Source organism: Phodopus roborovskii, unplaced genomic scaffold, assembly GCF_943737965.1.
Source record: "Phodopus roborovskii unplaced genomic scaffold, PHOROB, whole genome shotgun sequence".
Classification (NCBI taxonomy): Eukaryota; Metazoa; Chordata; class Mammalia; order Rodentia; family Cricetidae; genus Phodopus; species Phodopus roborovskii.
The window spans coordinates 5466426-5482207 of record NW_026126558.1 but is presented as its reverse complement, the minus strand read 5'-3'; the positions used below and the strand labels follow the sequence as shown (position 1 = coordinate 5482207).

At 65.2% G+C, this 15782-nt stretch overlaps 6 non-coding genes across 6 annotated transcripts; all 6 read right to left on the bottom strand.

Annotated features, from left to right (window-relative positions):
• Positions 1–1509: 1509 nt before the first annotated feature.
• On the bottom strand, positions 1510–1628 carry LOC127234782 (5S ribosomal RNA). Its single transcript, XR_007835603.1, has one exon. It is a non-coding gene; the product is annotated as a 5S ribosomal RNA (ribosomal RNA).
• Positions 1629–4206: 2578 nt separating this feature from the next.
• On the bottom strand, positions 4207–4325 carry LOC127234771 (5S ribosomal RNA). Its single transcript, XR_007835596.1, has one exon. It is a non-coding gene; the product is annotated as a 5S ribosomal RNA (ribosomal RNA).
• Positions 4326–6908: 2583 nt separating this feature from the next.
• Positions 6909–7027, bottom strand: LOC127234838 (5S ribosomal RNA). Its single transcript, XR_007835655.1, has one exon. It is a non-coding gene; the product is annotated as a 5S ribosomal RNA (ribosomal RNA).
• Positions 7028–9611: 2584 nt separating this feature from the next.
• LOC127234826 (5S ribosomal RNA) lies at positions 9612–9730 on the bottom strand. The gene has a single exon (XR_007835644.1). It is a non-coding gene; the product is annotated as a 5S ribosomal RNA (ribosomal RNA).
• Positions 9731–12303: 2573 nt separating this feature from the next.
• LOC127234814 (5S ribosomal RNA) lies at positions 12304–12422 on the bottom strand. Its single transcript, XR_007835633.1, has one exon. It is a non-coding gene; the product is annotated as a 5S ribosomal RNA (ribosomal RNA).
• A 2566-nt stretch (positions 12423–14988) lies between these two features.
• LOC127234803 (5S ribosomal RNA) lies at positions 14989–15107 on the bottom strand. The gene has a single exon (XR_007835622.1). It is a non-coding gene; the product is annotated as a 5S ribosomal RNA (ribosomal RNA).
• Between the last annotated feature and the right edge of the window lie 675 nt (positions 15108–15782).

Below are 15782 nucleotides of genomic sequence, written 5' to 3'. Positions count from 1 at the left end.
TCCTAGTCCTCCCCATCTCCCCAGGACATCCCCCCTCCTCCCAGAGAATCCAGGAAGACCAGCAGGGTGGCTGGCAGCGGGTTAGAGGGAGTGTTTGTGTGAGCCTGCGTACTTACCTGTGCATTTGCTCACGTGCGCGCGCGCGCGGCTGTGTGTGCGTGTGCGTGCGTGTGTGCGTGTGTGCGTGTTGGTGGGTGGGGGCCAGGAAGAATCTTGGTTCACTCTTAGGAACTTGGAACGCAGGCTCCTAGGCTCCCAGTTCTGCTCTCATCCCATCCCACCCCACCCCCACCCCACTCCACCCCACCCCACCCCACCCCACCCCACCCCACTCCATCCCTCCCCCGAAGTCCATCCGCACCGCCAGTGCTGCCATCCATTCGTCCTCGTGAAGCCTCTCACCGCCCATGGGAGAAGGGAGAAGGGCACGCTTGCCAGCGTAGAAGATGTTCCTGGATCGATGGAGCCTGGAGCCGACGGAACTTGGAACGTAGAACTTGGAAGTTGGGTCTTGGCGCTGTGCCGGTGGGCGCTGGGGGTTGTGGGGGGCGGTGGCAGGTCTGGATCCAGAATCATCTTGGGCTATGTATCCTCAGTTCCTTCCACCGGGCCACACGGCCACCCAATCTCCCTCCATCAACCAAGAGCCAAGGGCCGCCTGCCTGCCTGTTCCTTCCCCGGCCACCTCTGGGTCTGACCGCGCGCCACCTTCTCGCGGACGGACTGACATCATAAGCAAGCATGGCTTCGGGTGGCACGTGAAGCCCACAGCACAGACCTCTCTCGGCTCTGGGTGGCCAGTTTCCCTGATAGTTGCACCGGCTTAGTGGAACAGCACCCGAACCGTGCGTGACTTTCTCTTGCCCTGAGCCAGGATCTTCCATGCTCTCGAGTCAAGAAGCCTCCAACTGTTGACATCTTGCGTCCCGTCCCATACCGTACCGTGGCCCGTGGCCCGTCCGATCCCATCATGGCTCGCACAGCCACCCACACCCACCTTCCCATGGGAGTCGCAGAGGGCACCCCTGCGTGTGCTGCACTCCCAACGGGGCCTACAGGCACACAACACACACACACAGACAGACTGACAGGCACACACTCTCCTATGCACGCAAGCACGCTGAAACACAAGCATGCACGGAGGGAAGGGATCGGTGCCTACACAGACAGACAGACAGACAGACAGACAGACAGACACACACACACACACACACACACACACACACACACACACAAGCACGCCCATATGCAGACAACCTGTAGCAGGCGGTTCTCAGCCTGGGTGCTTCTGGGATTCCCACTCGGGGGTTTGCCCTCCCTCCTCGTGGGTTTCCTGCCCGCCTGAGGGCTCTGAGCGGTGGGTGAATTTCGAAGGTTGTGGCGGTGGGCTGGGGGTGTGGTGGGGAGGGGGCTGTTTCCGGGGTGCGGATGGATGGGGGTGTCCTGGCCAGTGCTGGCTCTCGGCCCGCCGGCCTTGAAGGCCCCAAAGGGCCAAAAGGGCAGCCAAAAAGCCTACAGCACCCGGTATTCCCAGGCGGTCTCCCATCCAAGTACTAACCAGGCCCGACCCTGCTTAGCTTCCGAGATCAGACGAGATCGGGCGCGTTCAGGGTGGTATGGCCGTAGACGAGGGCGGCTGTCGCCGCGACGCCCCATCAGCCTGCTGCTGCGGCTGCTGCTGCGCTTGCCAGCCTGCCACCGGCCGAGCCCAGCCGAGCCCAGCCCACCACCGACCGGCCCTGAGCTGAGCCCGGCTCAAACCTCAGCCAGCCCCGCGCCAGCGCTCCCGCCCCCCTGCCTGCCACCTAGGCCCTCCTCAGCACTCTGCCCCAGCCCGGAGCAGGGGCCCAGGGCCAGCCGTTGCCACCCTTTCCTCCCCCGCCCCACGGACCTCCACTCCCCTCCCTTCATCGGGCACCCTCACCGGGCCCCAGCCGTGCCTGCCCCCGCCAGGTGTGCTGGCCCCCCCAGGGCCTGCTCCTCCCTTTCCCTCGGCCTCGGCTCCAGTGTGCACGCGCCTCGCCTCTCGCTCCCCCCGTGGGGAATCCACGGGTGTCGGCTCGGACCCTACGGGGGCCTTCCAGGGCAGGAGGGCAGGAGGGCAGGGGAGGGCTTTGGACCCCGACCCCGGACCCGCCCCACCTGGGGCCTGTTGCCCTGCAGCTAGCCAGCTGCAGCTCCTTGCCTCGGGGCGGATTGGAGCCCTCCTCTGACCTGCAGGCCATTTCTGTGCCCGGCGGAGCAGGCGTGGGATCAGGGTTAGGGGTGCGAATGGGGGGTGCGGGCGTCGGAAGAGGAGAGGTGCGAGGCTCATCCCAGGCTGCGGAGTGCGCTTTGCAGCTTTCTCTTCCCGATGAGCGTCTACCGCTGGCTTCCAGGGCAGGTGCCCAGGAAGGCGCAGGCAAGGCGTCGGGATGGCTTCTGTCATCCTCCCAGACGGGGGAAGATACTCTCCTGCAGGTGCTCTCCCGCGCGGTGCCAGGACGGATCGGATCGGGTGCTCGCTGGGCAGGGCGGTCATCCTATCACCCTCGGGCGGGGCACGCTTGGGGGGAACCTGTTGACTCCTGCTCCTGCAAATCGTCCTCCCTCTGCTCCCGCTACTCCTCCTCCTCCAACTCCTCCTCCTCTCTCTCTGCCACTCTTCCACCTCCTGGTCCTTTCTCTGGTCCTCCTCTTCGTCCTCATCCACATCCTCCTCCTAGTCCTCCCCATCTCCCCAGGACATCCCCCCTCCTCCCAGAGAATCCAGGAAGACCAGCAGGGTGGCTGGCAGCGGGTTAGAGGGAGTGTTTGTGTGAGCCTGCGTACTTACCTGTGCATTTGCTCACGTGCGCGCGCGCGCGCGCGGCTGTGTGTGCGTGTGCGTGCGTGTGTGCGTGTGTGCGTGTTGGTGGGTGGGGGCCAGGAAGAATCTTGGTTCACTCTTAGGAACTTGGAACGCAGGCTCCTAGGCTCCCAGTTCTGCTCTCATCCCATCCCACCCCACCCCACCCCCACTCCACCCCCACCCCACCCCACCCCACCCCACCCCACTCCATCCCTCCCCGAAGTCCATCCGCACCGCCAGTGCTGCCATCCATTCGTCCTCGTGAAGCCTCTCACCGCCCATGGGAGAAGGGAGAAGGGCACGCTTGCCAGCGTAGAAGATGTTCCTGGATCGATGGAGCCTGGAGCCGACGGAACTTGGAACGTAGAACTTGGAAGTTGGGTCTTGGCGCTGTGCCGGTGGGCGCTGGGGGTTGTGGGGGCGGTGGCAGGTCTGGATCCAGAATCATCTTGGGCTATGTATCCTCAGTTCCTTCCACCGGGCCACACGGCCACCCAATCTCCCTCCATCAACCAAGAGCCAAGGGCCGCCTGCCTGCCTGTTCCTTCCCCGGCCACCTCTGGGTCTGACCGCGCGCCACCTTCTCGCGGACGGACTGACATCATAAGCAAGCATGGCTTCGGGTGGCACGTGAAGCCCACAGCACAGACCTCTCTCGGCTCTGGGTGGCCAGTTTCCCTGATAGTTGCACCGGCTTAGTGGAACAGCACCCGAACCGTGCGTGACTTTCTCTTGCCCTGAGCCAGGAGCTTCCATGCTCTCGAGTCAAGAAGCCTCCAACTGTTGACATCTTGCGTCCCGTCCCATACCGTACCGTGGCCCGTGGCCCGTCCGATCCCATCATGGCTCGCACAGCCACCCACACCCACCTTCCCATGGGAGTCGCAGAGGGCACCCCTGCGTGTGCTGCACTCCCAACGGGGCCTACAGGCACACAACACACACACACAGACAGACTGACAGGCACACACTCTCCTATGCACGCAAGCACGCTGAAACACAAGCATGCACGGAGGGAAGGGATCGGTGCCTACACAGACAGACAGACAGACAGACAGACAGACAGACAGACACACACACACACACACACACACACACACAAGCACGCCCATATGCAGACAACCTGTAGCAGGCGGTTCTCAGCCTGGGTGCTTCTGGGATTCCCACTCGGGGGGTTTGCCCTCCCTCCTCGTGGGTTTCCTGCCCGCCTGAGGGCTCTGAGCGGTGGGTGAATTTCGAAGGTTGTGGCGGTGGGCTGGGGGTGTGGTGGGGAGGGGGCTGTTTCCGGGGTGCGGATGGATGGGGGTGTCCTGGCCAGTGCTGGCTCTCGGCCCGCCGGCCTTGAAGGCCCCAAAGGGCCAAAAGGGCAGCCAAAAAGCCTACAGCACCCGGTATTCCCAGGCGGTCTCCCATCCAAGTACTAACCAGGCCCGACCCTGCTTAGCTTCCGAGATCAGACGAGATCGGGCGCGTTCAGGGTGGTATGGCCGTAGACGAGGGCGGCTGTCGCCGCGACGCCCCATCAGCCTGCTGCTGCGGCTGCTGCTGCGCTTGCCAGCCTGCCACCGGCCGAGCCCAGCCGAGCCCAGCCCACCACCGACCGGCCCTGAGCTGAGCCCGGCTCAAACCTCAGCCAGCCCCGCGCCAGCGCTCCCGCCCCCCTGCCTGCCACCTAGGCCCTCCTCAGCACTCTGCCCCAGCCCGGAGCAGGGGCCCAGGGCCAGCCGTTGCCACCCTTTCCTCCCCCGCCCCACGGACCTCCACTCCCTCCCTTCATCGGGCACCCTCACCGGGCCCCAGCCGTGCCTGCCCCCGCCAGGTGTGCTGGCCCCCCAGGGCCTGCTCCTCCCTTTCCCTCGGCCTCGGCTCCAGTGTGCACGCGCCTGGCCTCTCGCTCCCCCCGTGGGGAATCCACGGGTGTCGGCTCGGACCCTACGGGGGGCCTTCCAGGGCAGGAGGGCAGGAGGGCAGGGGAGGGCTTTGGACCCCGACCCCCGACCCGCCCCACCTGGGGCCTGTTGCCCTGCAGCTAGCCAGCTGCAGCTCCTTGCCTCGGGGCGGATTGGAGCCCTCCTCTGACCTGCAGGCCATTTCTGTGCCCGGCGGAGCAGGCGTGGGATCAGGGTTAGGGGTGCGAATGGGGGGTGCGGGCGTCGGAAGAGGAGAGGTGCGAGGCTCATCCCAGGCTGCGGAGTGCGCTTTGCAGCTTTCTCTTCCCGATGAGCGTCCACCGCTGGCTTCCAGGGCAGGTGCCCAGGAAGGCGCAGGCAAGGCGTCGGGATGGCTTCTGTCATCCTCCCAGACGGGGGAAGATACTCTCCTGCAGGTGCTCTCCCGCGCGGTGCCAGGACGGATCGGATCGGGTGCTCGCTGGGCAGGGCGGTCATCCTATCACCCTCGGGCGGGGCACGCTTGGGGGGAACCTGTTGACTCCTGCTCCTGCAAATCGTCCTCCCTCTGCTCCCGCTACTCCTCCTCCTCCTCCTCCTCCTCTCTCTCTGCCACTCTTCCACCTCCTGGTCCTTTCTCTGGTCCTCCTCTTCGTCCTCATCCACATCCTCCTCCTAGTCCTCCCCATCTCCCCAGGACATCCCCCTCCTCCCAGAGAATCCAGGAAGACCAGCAGGGTGGCTGGCAGCGGGTTAGAGGGAGTGTTTGTGTGAGCCTGCGTACTTACCTGTGCATTTGCTCACGTGCGCGCGCGCGCGCGCGGCTGTGTGTGCGTGTGCGTGCGTGTGTGCGTGTGTGCGTGTTGGTGGGTGGGGGCCAGGAAGAATCTTGGTTCACTCTTAGGAACTTGGAACGCAGGCTCCTAGGCTCCCAGTTCTGCTCTCATCCCATCCCACCCCACCCCACCCCCACTCCACCCCACCCCACCCCACCCCACCCCCACCCCACTCCATCCCTCCCCCGAAGTCCATCCGCACCGCCAGTGCTGCCATCCATTCGTCCTCGTGAAGCCTCTCACCGCCCATGGGAGAAGGGAGAAGGGCACGCTTGCCAGCGTAGAAGATGTTCCTGGATCGATGGAGCCTGGAGCCGACGGAACTTGGAACGTAGAACTTGGAAGTTGGGTCTTGGCGCTGTGCCGGTGGGCGCTGGGGGTTGTGGGGGCGGTGGCAGGTCTGGATCCAGAATCATCTTGGGCTATGTATCCTCAGTTCCTTCCACCGGGCCACACGGCCACCCAATCTCCCTCCATCAACCAAGAGCCAAGGGCCGCCTGCCTGCCTGTTCCTTCCCCGGCCACCTCTGGGTCTGACCGCGCGCCACCTTCTCGCGGACGGACTGACATCATAAGCAAGCATGGCTTCGGGTGGCACGTGAAGCCCACAGCACAGACCTCTCTCGGCTCTGGGTGGCCAGTTTCCCTGATAGTTGCACCGGCTTAGTGGAACAGCACCCGAACCGTGCGTGACTTTCTCTTGCCCTGAGCCAGGAGCTTCCATGCTCTCGAGTCAAGAAGCCTCCAACTGTTGACATCTTGCGTCCCGTCCCATACCGTACCGTGGCCCGTGGCCCGTCCGATCCCATCATGGCTCGCACAGCCACCCACACCCACCTTCCCATGGGAGTCGCAGAGGGCACCCCTGCGTGTGCTGCACTCCCAACGGGGCCTACAGGCACACAACACACACACACACAGACAGACTGACAGGCACACACTCTCCTATGCACGCAAGCACGCTGAAACACAAGCATGCACGGAGGGAAGGGATCGGTGCCTACACAGACAGACAGACAGACAGACAGACAGACAGACAGACAGACACACACACACACACACACACACACACACACAAGCACGCCCATATGCAGACAACCTGTAGCAGGCGGTTCTCAGCCTGGGTGCTTCTGGGATTCCCACTCGGGGGGTTTGCCCTCCCTCCTCGTGGGTTTCCTGCCCGCCTGAGGGCTCTGAGCGGTGGGTGAATTTCGAAGGTTGTGGCGGTGGGCTGGGGGTGTGGTGGGGAGGGGGGCTGTTTCCGGGGTGCGGATGGATGGGGGTGTCCTGGCCAGTGCTGGCTCTCGGCCCGCCGGCCTTGAAGGCCCCAAAGGGCCAAAAGGGCAGCCAAAAAGCCTACAGCACCCGGTATTCCCAGGCGGTCTCCCATCCAAGTACTAACCAGGCCCGACCCTGCTTAGCTTCCGAGATCAGACGAGATCGGGCGCGTTCAGGGTGGTATGGCCGTAGACGAGGGCGGCTGTCGCCGCGACGCCCCATCAGCCTGCTGCTGCGGCTGCTGCTGCGCTTGCCAGCCTGCCACCGGCCGAGCCCAGCCGAGCCCAGCCCACCACCGACCGGCCCTGAGCTGAGCCCGGCTCAAACCTCAGCCAGCCCCGCGCCAGCGCTCCCGCCCCCTGCCTGCCACCTAGGCCCTCCTCAGCACTCTGCCCCAGCCCGGAGCAGGGGCCCAGGGCCAGCCGTTGCCACCCTTTCCTCCCCCGCCCCACGGACCTCCACTCCCTCCCTTCATCGGGCACCCTCACCGGGCCCCAGCCGTGCCTGCCCCCGCCAGGTGTGCTGGCCCCCCCAGGGCCTGCTCCTCCCTTTCCCTCGGCCTCGGCTCCAGTGTGCACGCGCCTCGCCTCTCGCTCCCCCCGTGGGGAATCCACGGGTGTCGGCTCGGACCCTACGGGGGGGCCTTCCAGGGCAGGAGGGCAGGAGGGCAGGGGAGGGCTTTGGACCCCGACCCCCGACCCGCCCCACCTGGGGCCTGTTGCCCTGCAGCTAGCCAGCTGCAGCTCCTTGCCTCGGGGCGGATTGGAGCCCTCCTCTGACCTGCAGGCCATTTCTGTGCCCGGCGGAGCAGGCGTGGGATCAGGGTTAGGGGTGCGAATGGGGGTGCGGGCGTCGGAAGAGGAGAGGTGCGAGGCTCATCCCAGGCTGCGGAGTGCGCTTTGCAGCTTTCTCTTCCCGATGAGCGTCCACCGCTGGCTTCCAGGGCAGGTGCCCAGGAAGGCGCAGGCAAGGCGTCGGGATGGCTTCTGTCATCCTCCCAGACGGGGGAAGATACTCTCCTGCAGGTGCTCTCCCGCGCGGTGCCAGGACGGATCGGATCGGGTGCTCGCTGGGCAGGGCGGTCATCCTATCACCCTCGGGCGGGGCACGCTTGGGGGGAACCTGTTGACTCCTGCTCCTGCAAATCGTCCTCCCTCTGCTCCCGCTACTCCTCCTCCTCCTCCTCCTCCTCTCTCTCTCTGCCACTCTTCCACCTCCTGGTCCTTTCTCTGGTCCTCCTCTTCGTCCTCATCCACATCCTCCTCCTAGTCCTCCCCATCTCCCCAGGACATCCCCCCTCCTCCCAGAGAATCCAGGAAGACCAGCAGGGTGGCTGGCAGCGGGTTAGAGGGAGTGTTTGTGTGAGCCTGCGTACTTACCTGTGCATTTGCTCACGTGCGCGCGCGCGCGCGCGTCTGTGTGTGCGTGTGCGTGCGTGTGTGCGTGTGTGCGTGTTGGTGGGTGGGGGCCAGGAAGAATCTTGGTTCACTCTTAGGAACTTGGAACGCAGGCTCCTAGGCTCCCAGTTCTGCTCTCATCCCATCCCACCCCACCCCACCCCACTCCACCCCACCCCACCCCACCCCACCCCACCCCACCCCACTCCATCCCTCCCCCGAAGTCCATCCGCACCGCCAGTGCTGCCATCCATTCGTCCTCGTGAAGCCTCTCACCGCCCATGGGAGAAGGGAGAAGGGCACGCTTGCCAGCGTAGAAGATGTTCCTGGATCGATGGAGCCTGGAGCCGACGGAACTTGGAACGTAGAACTTGGAAGTTGGGTCTTGGCGCTGTGCCGGTGGGCGCTGGGGGTTGTGGGGGGCGGTGGCAGGTCTGGATCCAGAATCATCTTGGGCTATGTATCCTCAGTTCCTTCCACCGGGCCACACGGCCACCCAATCTCCCTCCATCAACCAAGAGCCAAGGGCCGCCTGCCTGCCTGTTCCTTCCCCGGCCACCTCTGGGTCTGACCGCGCGCCACCTTCTCGCGGACGGACTGACATCATAAGCAAGCATGGCTTCGGGTGGCACGTGAAGCCCACAGCACAGACCTCTCTCGGCTCTGGGTGGCCAGTTTCCCTGATAGTTGCACCGGCTTAGTGGAACAGCACCCGAACCGTGCGTGACTTTCTCTTGCCCTGAGCCAGGAGCTTCCATGCTCTCGAGTCAAGAAGCCTCCAACTGTTGACATCTTGCGTCCCGTCCCATACCGTACCGTGGCCCGTGGCCCGTCCGATCCCATCATGGCTCGCACAGCCACCCACACCCACCTTCCCATGGGAGTCGCAGAGGGCACCCCTGCGTGTGCTGCACTCCCAACGGGGCCTACAGGCACACAACACACACACACAGACAGACTGACAGGCACACACTCTCCTATGCACGCAAGCACGCTGAAACACAAGCATGCACGGAGGGAAGGGATCGGTGCCTACACAGACAGACAGACAGACAGACAGACAGACAGACAGACACACACACACACACACACACACACACACACAAGCACGCCCATATGCAGACAACCTGTAGCAGGCGGTTCTCAGCCTGGGTGCTTCTGGGATTCCCACTCGGGGGGTTTGCCCTCCCCTCCTCGTGGGTTTCCTGCCCGCCTGAGGGCTCTGAGCGGTGGGTGAATTTCGAAGGTTGTGGCGGTGGGCTGGGGGTGTGGTGGGGAGGGGGCTGTTTCCGGGGTGCGGATGGATGGGGGTGTCCTGGCCAGTGCTGGCTCTCGGCCCGCCGGCCTTGAAGGCCCCAAAGGGCCAAAAGGGCAGCCAAAAAGCCTACAGCACCCGGTATTCCCAGGCGGTCTCCCATCCAAGTACTAACCAGGCCCGACCCTGCTTAGCTTCCGAGATCAGACGAGATCGGGCGCGTTCAGGGTGGTATGGCCGTAGACGAGGGCGGCTGTCGCCGCGACGCCCCATCAGCCTGCTGCTGCGGCTGCTGCTGCGCTTGCCAGCCTGCCACCGGCCGAGCCCAGCCGAGCCCAGCCCACCACCGACCGGCCCTGAGCTGAGCCCGGCTCAAACCTCAGCCAGCCCCGCGCCAGCGCTCCCGCCCCCCTGCCTGCCACCTAGGCCCTCCTCAGCACTCTGCCCCAGCCCGGAGCAGGGGCCCAGGGCCAGCCGTTGCCACCCTTTCCTCCCCCGCCCCACGGACCTCCACTCCCTCCCTTCATCGGGCACCCTCACCGGGCCCCAGCCGTGCCTGCCCCCGCCAGGTGTGCTGGCCCCCCCAGGGCCTGCTCCTCCCTTTCCCTCGGCCTCGGCTCCAGTGTGCACGCGCCTCGCCTCTCGCTCCCCCCGTGGGGGAATCCACGGGTGTCGGCTCGGACCCTACGGGGGGCCTTCCAGGGCAGGAGGGCAGGAGGGCAGGGGAGGGCTTTGGACCCCCGACCCCCGACCCGCCCCACCTGGGGCCTGTTGCCCTGCAGCTAGCCAGCTGCAGCTCCTTGCCTCGGGGCGGATTGGAGCCCTCCTCTGACCTGCAGGCCATTTCTGTGCCCGGCGGAGCAGGCGTGGGATCAGGGTTAGGGGTGCGAATGGGGGTGCGGGCGTCGGAAGAGGAGAGGTGCGAGGCTCATCCCAGGCTGCGGAGTGCGCTTTGCAGCTTTCTCTTCCCGATGAGCGTCCACCGCTGGCTTCCAGGGCAGGTGCCCAGGAAGGCGCAGGCAAGGCGTCGGGATGGCTTCTGTCATCCTCCCAGACGGGGGAAGATACTCTCCTGCAGGTGCTCTCCCGCGCGGTGCCAGGACGGATCGGATCGGGTGCTCGCTGGGCAGGGCGGTCATCCTATCACCCTCGGGCGGGGGCACGCTTGGGGGGAACCTGTTGACTCCTGCTCCTGCAAATCGTCCTCCCTCTGCTCCCGCTACTCCTCCTCCTCCTCCTCCTCCTCTCTCTCTGCCACTCTTCCACCTCCTGGTCCTTTCTCTGGTCCTCCTCTTCGTCCTCATCCACATCCTCCTCCTAGTCCTCCCCATCTCCCCCAGGACATCCCCCCTCCTCCCAGAGAATCCAGGAAGACCAGCAGGGTGGCTGGCAGCGGGTTAGAGGGAGTGTTTGTGTGAGCCTGCGTACTTACCTGTGCATTTGCTCACGCGCGCGCGCGCGCGCGTCTGTGTGTGCGTGTGCGTGCGTGTGTGCGTGTGTGCGTGTTGGTGGGTGGGGGCCAGGAAGAATCTTGGTTCACTCTTAGGAACTTGGAACGCAGGCTCCTAGGCTCCCAGTTCTGCTCTCATCCCATCCCACCCCACCCCACCCCACTCCACCCCACCCCACCCCACCCCCACCCCACCCCACTCCATCCCTCCCCGAAGTCCATCCGCACCGCCAGTGCTGCCATCCATTCGTCCTCGTGAAGCCTCTCACCGCCCATGGGAGAAGGGAGAAGGGCACGCTTGCCAGCGTAGAAGATGTTCCTGGATCGATGGAGCCTGGAGCCGACGGAACTTGGAACGTAGAACTTGGAAGTTGGGTCTTGGCGCTGTGCCGGTGGGCGCTGGGGGTTGTGGGGGCGGTGGCAGGTCTGGATCCAGAATCATCTTGGGCTATGTATCCTCAGTTCCTTCCACCGGGCCACACGGCCACCCAATCTCCCTCCATCAACCAAGAGCCAAGGGCCGCCTGCCTGCCTGTTCCTTCCCCGGCCACCTCTGGGTCTGACCGCGCGCCACCTTCTCGCGGACGGACTGACATCATAAGCAAGCATGGCTTCGGGTGGCACGTGAAGCCCACAGCACAGACCTCTCTCGGCTCTGGGTGGCCAGTTTCCCTGATAGTTGCACCGGCTTAGTGGAACAGCACCCGAACCGTGCGTGACTTTCTCTTGCCCTGAGCCAGGAGCTTCCATGCTCTCGAGTCAAGAAGCCTCCAACTGTTGACATCTTGCGTCCCGTCCCATACCGTACCGTGGCCCGTGGCCCGTCCGATCCCATCATGGCTCGCACAGCCACCCACACCCACCTTCCCATGGGAGTCGCAGAGGGCACCCCTGCGTGTGCTGCACTCCCAACGGGGCCTACAGGCACACAACACACACACACACAGACAGACTGACAGGCACACACTCTCCTATGCACGCAAGCACGCTGAAACACAAGCATGCACGGAGGGAAGGGATCGGTGCCTACACAGACAGACAGACAGACAGACAGACAGACACACACACACACACACACACACACACACACACACAAGCACGCCCATATGCAGACAACCTGTAGCAGGCGGTTCTCAGCCTGGGTGCTTCTGGGATTCCCACTCGGGGGTTTGCCCTCCCTCCTCGTGGGTTTCCTGCCCGCCTGAGGGCTCTGAGCGGTGGGTGAATTTCGAAGGTTGTGGCGGTGGGCTGGGGGTGTGGTGGGGAGGGGCTTTTTCCGGGGTGCGGATGGATGGGGGTGTCCTGGCCAGTGCTGGCTCTCGGCCCGCCGGCCTTGAAGGCCCCAAAGGGCCAAAAGGGCAGCCAAAAAGCCTACAGCACCCGGTATTCCCAGGCGGTCTCCCATCCAAGTACTAACCAGGCCCGACCCTGCTTAGCTTCCGAGATCAGACGAGATCGGGCGCGTTCAGGGTGGTATGGCCGTAGACGAGGGCGGCTGTCGCCGCGACGCCCCATCAGCCTGCTGCTGCGGCTGCTGCTGCGCTTGCCAGCCTGCCACCGGCCGAGCCCAGCCGAGCCCAGCCCACCACCGACCGGCCCTGAGCTGAGCCCGGCTCAAACCTCAGCCAGCCCCGCGCCAGCGCTCCCGCCCCCTGCCTGCCACCTAGGCCCTCCTCAGCACTCTGCCCCAGCCCGGAGCAGGGGCCCAGGGCCAGCCGTTGCCACCCTTTCCTCCCCCGCCCCACGGACCTCCACTCCCTCCCTTCATCGGGCACCCTCACCGGGCCCCAGCCGTGCCTGCCCCCGCCAGGTGTGCTGGCCCCCCCAGGGCCTGCTCCTCCCTTTCCCTCGGCCTCGGCTCCAGTGTGCACGCGCCTCGCCTCTCGCTCCCCCCCGTGGGGAATCCACGGGTGTCGGCTCGGACCCTACGGGGGCCTTCCAGGGCAGGAGGGCAGGAGGGGCAGGGGAGGGCTTTGGACCCCGACCCCCGACCCGCCCCACCTGGGGCCTGTTGCCCTGCAGCTAGCCAGCTGCAGCTCCTTGCCTCGGGGCGGATTGGAGCCCTCCTCTGACCTGCAGGCCATTTCTGTGCCCGGCGGAGCAGGCGTGGGATCAGGGTTAGGGGTGCGAATGGGGGTGCGGGCGTCGGAAGAGGAGAGGTGCGAGGCTCATCCCAGGCTGCGGAGTGCGCTTTGCAGCTTTCTCTTCCCGATGAGCGTCCACCGCTGGCTTCCAGGGCAGGTGCCCAGGAAGGCGCAGGCAAGGCGTCGGGATGGCTTCTGTCATCCTCCCAGACGGGGGAAGATACTCTCCTGCAGGTGCTCTCCCGCGCGGTGCCAGGACGGATCGGATCGGGTGCTCGCTGGGCAGGGCGGTCATCCTATCACCCTCGGGCGGGGCACGCTTGGGGGGAACCTGTTGACTCCTGCTCCTGCAAATCGTCCTCCCTCTGCTCCCGCTACTCCTCCTCCTCCTCCTCCTCTCTCTCTGCCACTCTTCCACCTCCTGGTCCTTTCTCTGGTCCTCCTCTTCGTCCTCATCCACATCCTCCTCCTAGTCCTCCCCATCTCCCCAGGACATCCCCCCTCCTCCCAGAGAATCCAGGAAGACCAGCAGGGTGGCTGGCAGCGGGTTAGAGGGAGTGTTTGTGTGAGCCTGCGTACTTACCTGTGCATTTGCTCACGTGCGCGCGCGCGCGCGTCTGTGTGTGCGTGTGTGCGTGTGTGCGTGTTGGTGGGTGGGGGCCAGGAAGAATCTTGGTTCACTCTTAGGAACTTGGAACGCAGGCTCCTAGGCTCCCAGTTCTGCTCTCATCCCATCCCACCCCACCCCACCCCACTCCACCCCACCCCACCCCACCCCACCCCACCCCACCCCACTCCATCCCTCCCCCGAAGTCCATCCGCACCGCCAGTGCTGCCATCCATTCGTCCTCGTGAAGCCTCTCACCGCCCATGGGAGAAGGGAGAAGGGCACGCTTGCCAGCGTAGAAGATGTTCCTGGATCGATGGAGCCTGGAGCCGACGGAACTTGGAACGTAGAACTTGGAAGTTGGGTCTTGGCGCTGTGCCGGTGGGCGCTGGGGGTTGTGGGGGCGGTGGCAGGTCTGGATCCAGAATCATCTTGGGCTATGTATCCTCAGTTCCTTCCACCGGGCCACACGGCCACCCAATCTCCCTCCATCAACCAAGAGCCAAGGGCCGCCTGCCTGCCTGTTCCTTCCCCGGCCACCTCTGGGTCTGACCGCGCGCCACCTTCTCGCGGACGGACTGACATCATAAGCAAGCATGGCTTCGGGTGGCACGTGAAGCCCACAGCACAGACCTCTCTCGGCTCTGGGTGGCCAGTTTCCCTGATAGTTGCACCGGCTTAGTGGAACAGCACCCGAACCGTGCGTGACTTTCTCTTGCCCTGAGCCAGGAGCTTCCATGCTCTCGAGTCAAGAAGCCTCCAACTGTTGACATCTTGCGTCCCGTCCCATACCGTACCGTGGCCCGTGGCCCGTCCGATCCCATCATGGCTCGCACAGCCACCCACACCCACCTTCCCATGGGAGTCGCAGAGGGCACCCCTGCGTGTGCTGCACTCCCAACGGGGCCTACAGGCACACAACACACACACACACAGACAGACTGACAGGCACACACTCTCCTATGCACGCAAGCACGCTGAAACACAAGCATGCACGGAGGGAAGGGATCGGTGCCTACACAGACAGACAGACAGACAGACAGACAGACAGACACACACACACACACACACACACACACACACACACAAGCACGCCCATATGCAGACAACCTGTAGCAGGCGGTTCTCAGCCTGGGTGCTTCTGGGATTCCCACTCGGGGGTTTGCCCTCCCCTCCTCGTGGGTTTCCTGCCCGCCTGAGGGCTCTGAGCGGTGGGTGAATTTCGAAGGTTGTGGCGGTGGGCTGGGGGTGTGGTGGGGAGGGGCTGTTTCCGGGGTGCGGATGGATGGGGGTGTCCTGGCCAGTGCTGGCTCTCGGCCCGCCGGCCTTGAAGGCCCCAAAGGGCCAAAAGGGCAGCCAAAAAGCCTACAGCACCCGGTATTCCCAGGCGGTCTCCCATCCAAGTACTAACCAGGCCCGACCCTGCTTAGCTTCCGAGATCAGACGAGATCGGGCGCGTTCAGGGTGGTATGGCCGTAGACGAGGGCGGCTGTCGCCGCGACGCCCCATCAGCCTGCTGCTGCGGCTGCTGCTGCGCTTGCCAGCCTGCCACCGGCCGAGCCCAGCCGAGCCCAGCCCACCACCGACCGGCCCTGAGCTGAGCCCGGCTCAAACCTCAGCCAGCCCCGCGCCAGCGCTCCCGCCCCCTGCCTGCCACCTAGGCCCTCCTCAGCACTCTGCCCCAGCCCGGAGCAGGGGCCCAGGGCCAGCCGTTGCCACCCTTTCCCTCCCCCGCCCCACGGACCTCCACTCCCTCCCTTCATCGGGCACCCTCACCGGGCCCCAGCCGTGCCTGCCCCCGCCAGGTGTGCTGGCCCCCCCAGGGCCTGCTCCTCCCTTTCCCTCGGCCTCGGCTCCAGTGTGCACGCGCCTCGCCTCTCGCTCCCCCCGTGGGGAATCCACGGGTGTCGGCTCGGACCCTACGGGGGGGCCTTCCAGGGCAGGAGGGCAGGAGGGCAGGGGAGGGCTTTGGACCCCGACCCCCGACCCGCCCCACCTGGGGCCTGTTGCCCTGCAGCTAGCCAGCTGCAGCTCCTTGCCTCGGGGCGGATTGGAGCCCTCCTCTGACCTGCAGGCCATTTCTGTGCCCGGCGGAGCAGGCGTGGGATCAGGGTTAGGGGTGCGAATGGGGGTGCGGGCGTCGGAAGAGGAGAGGT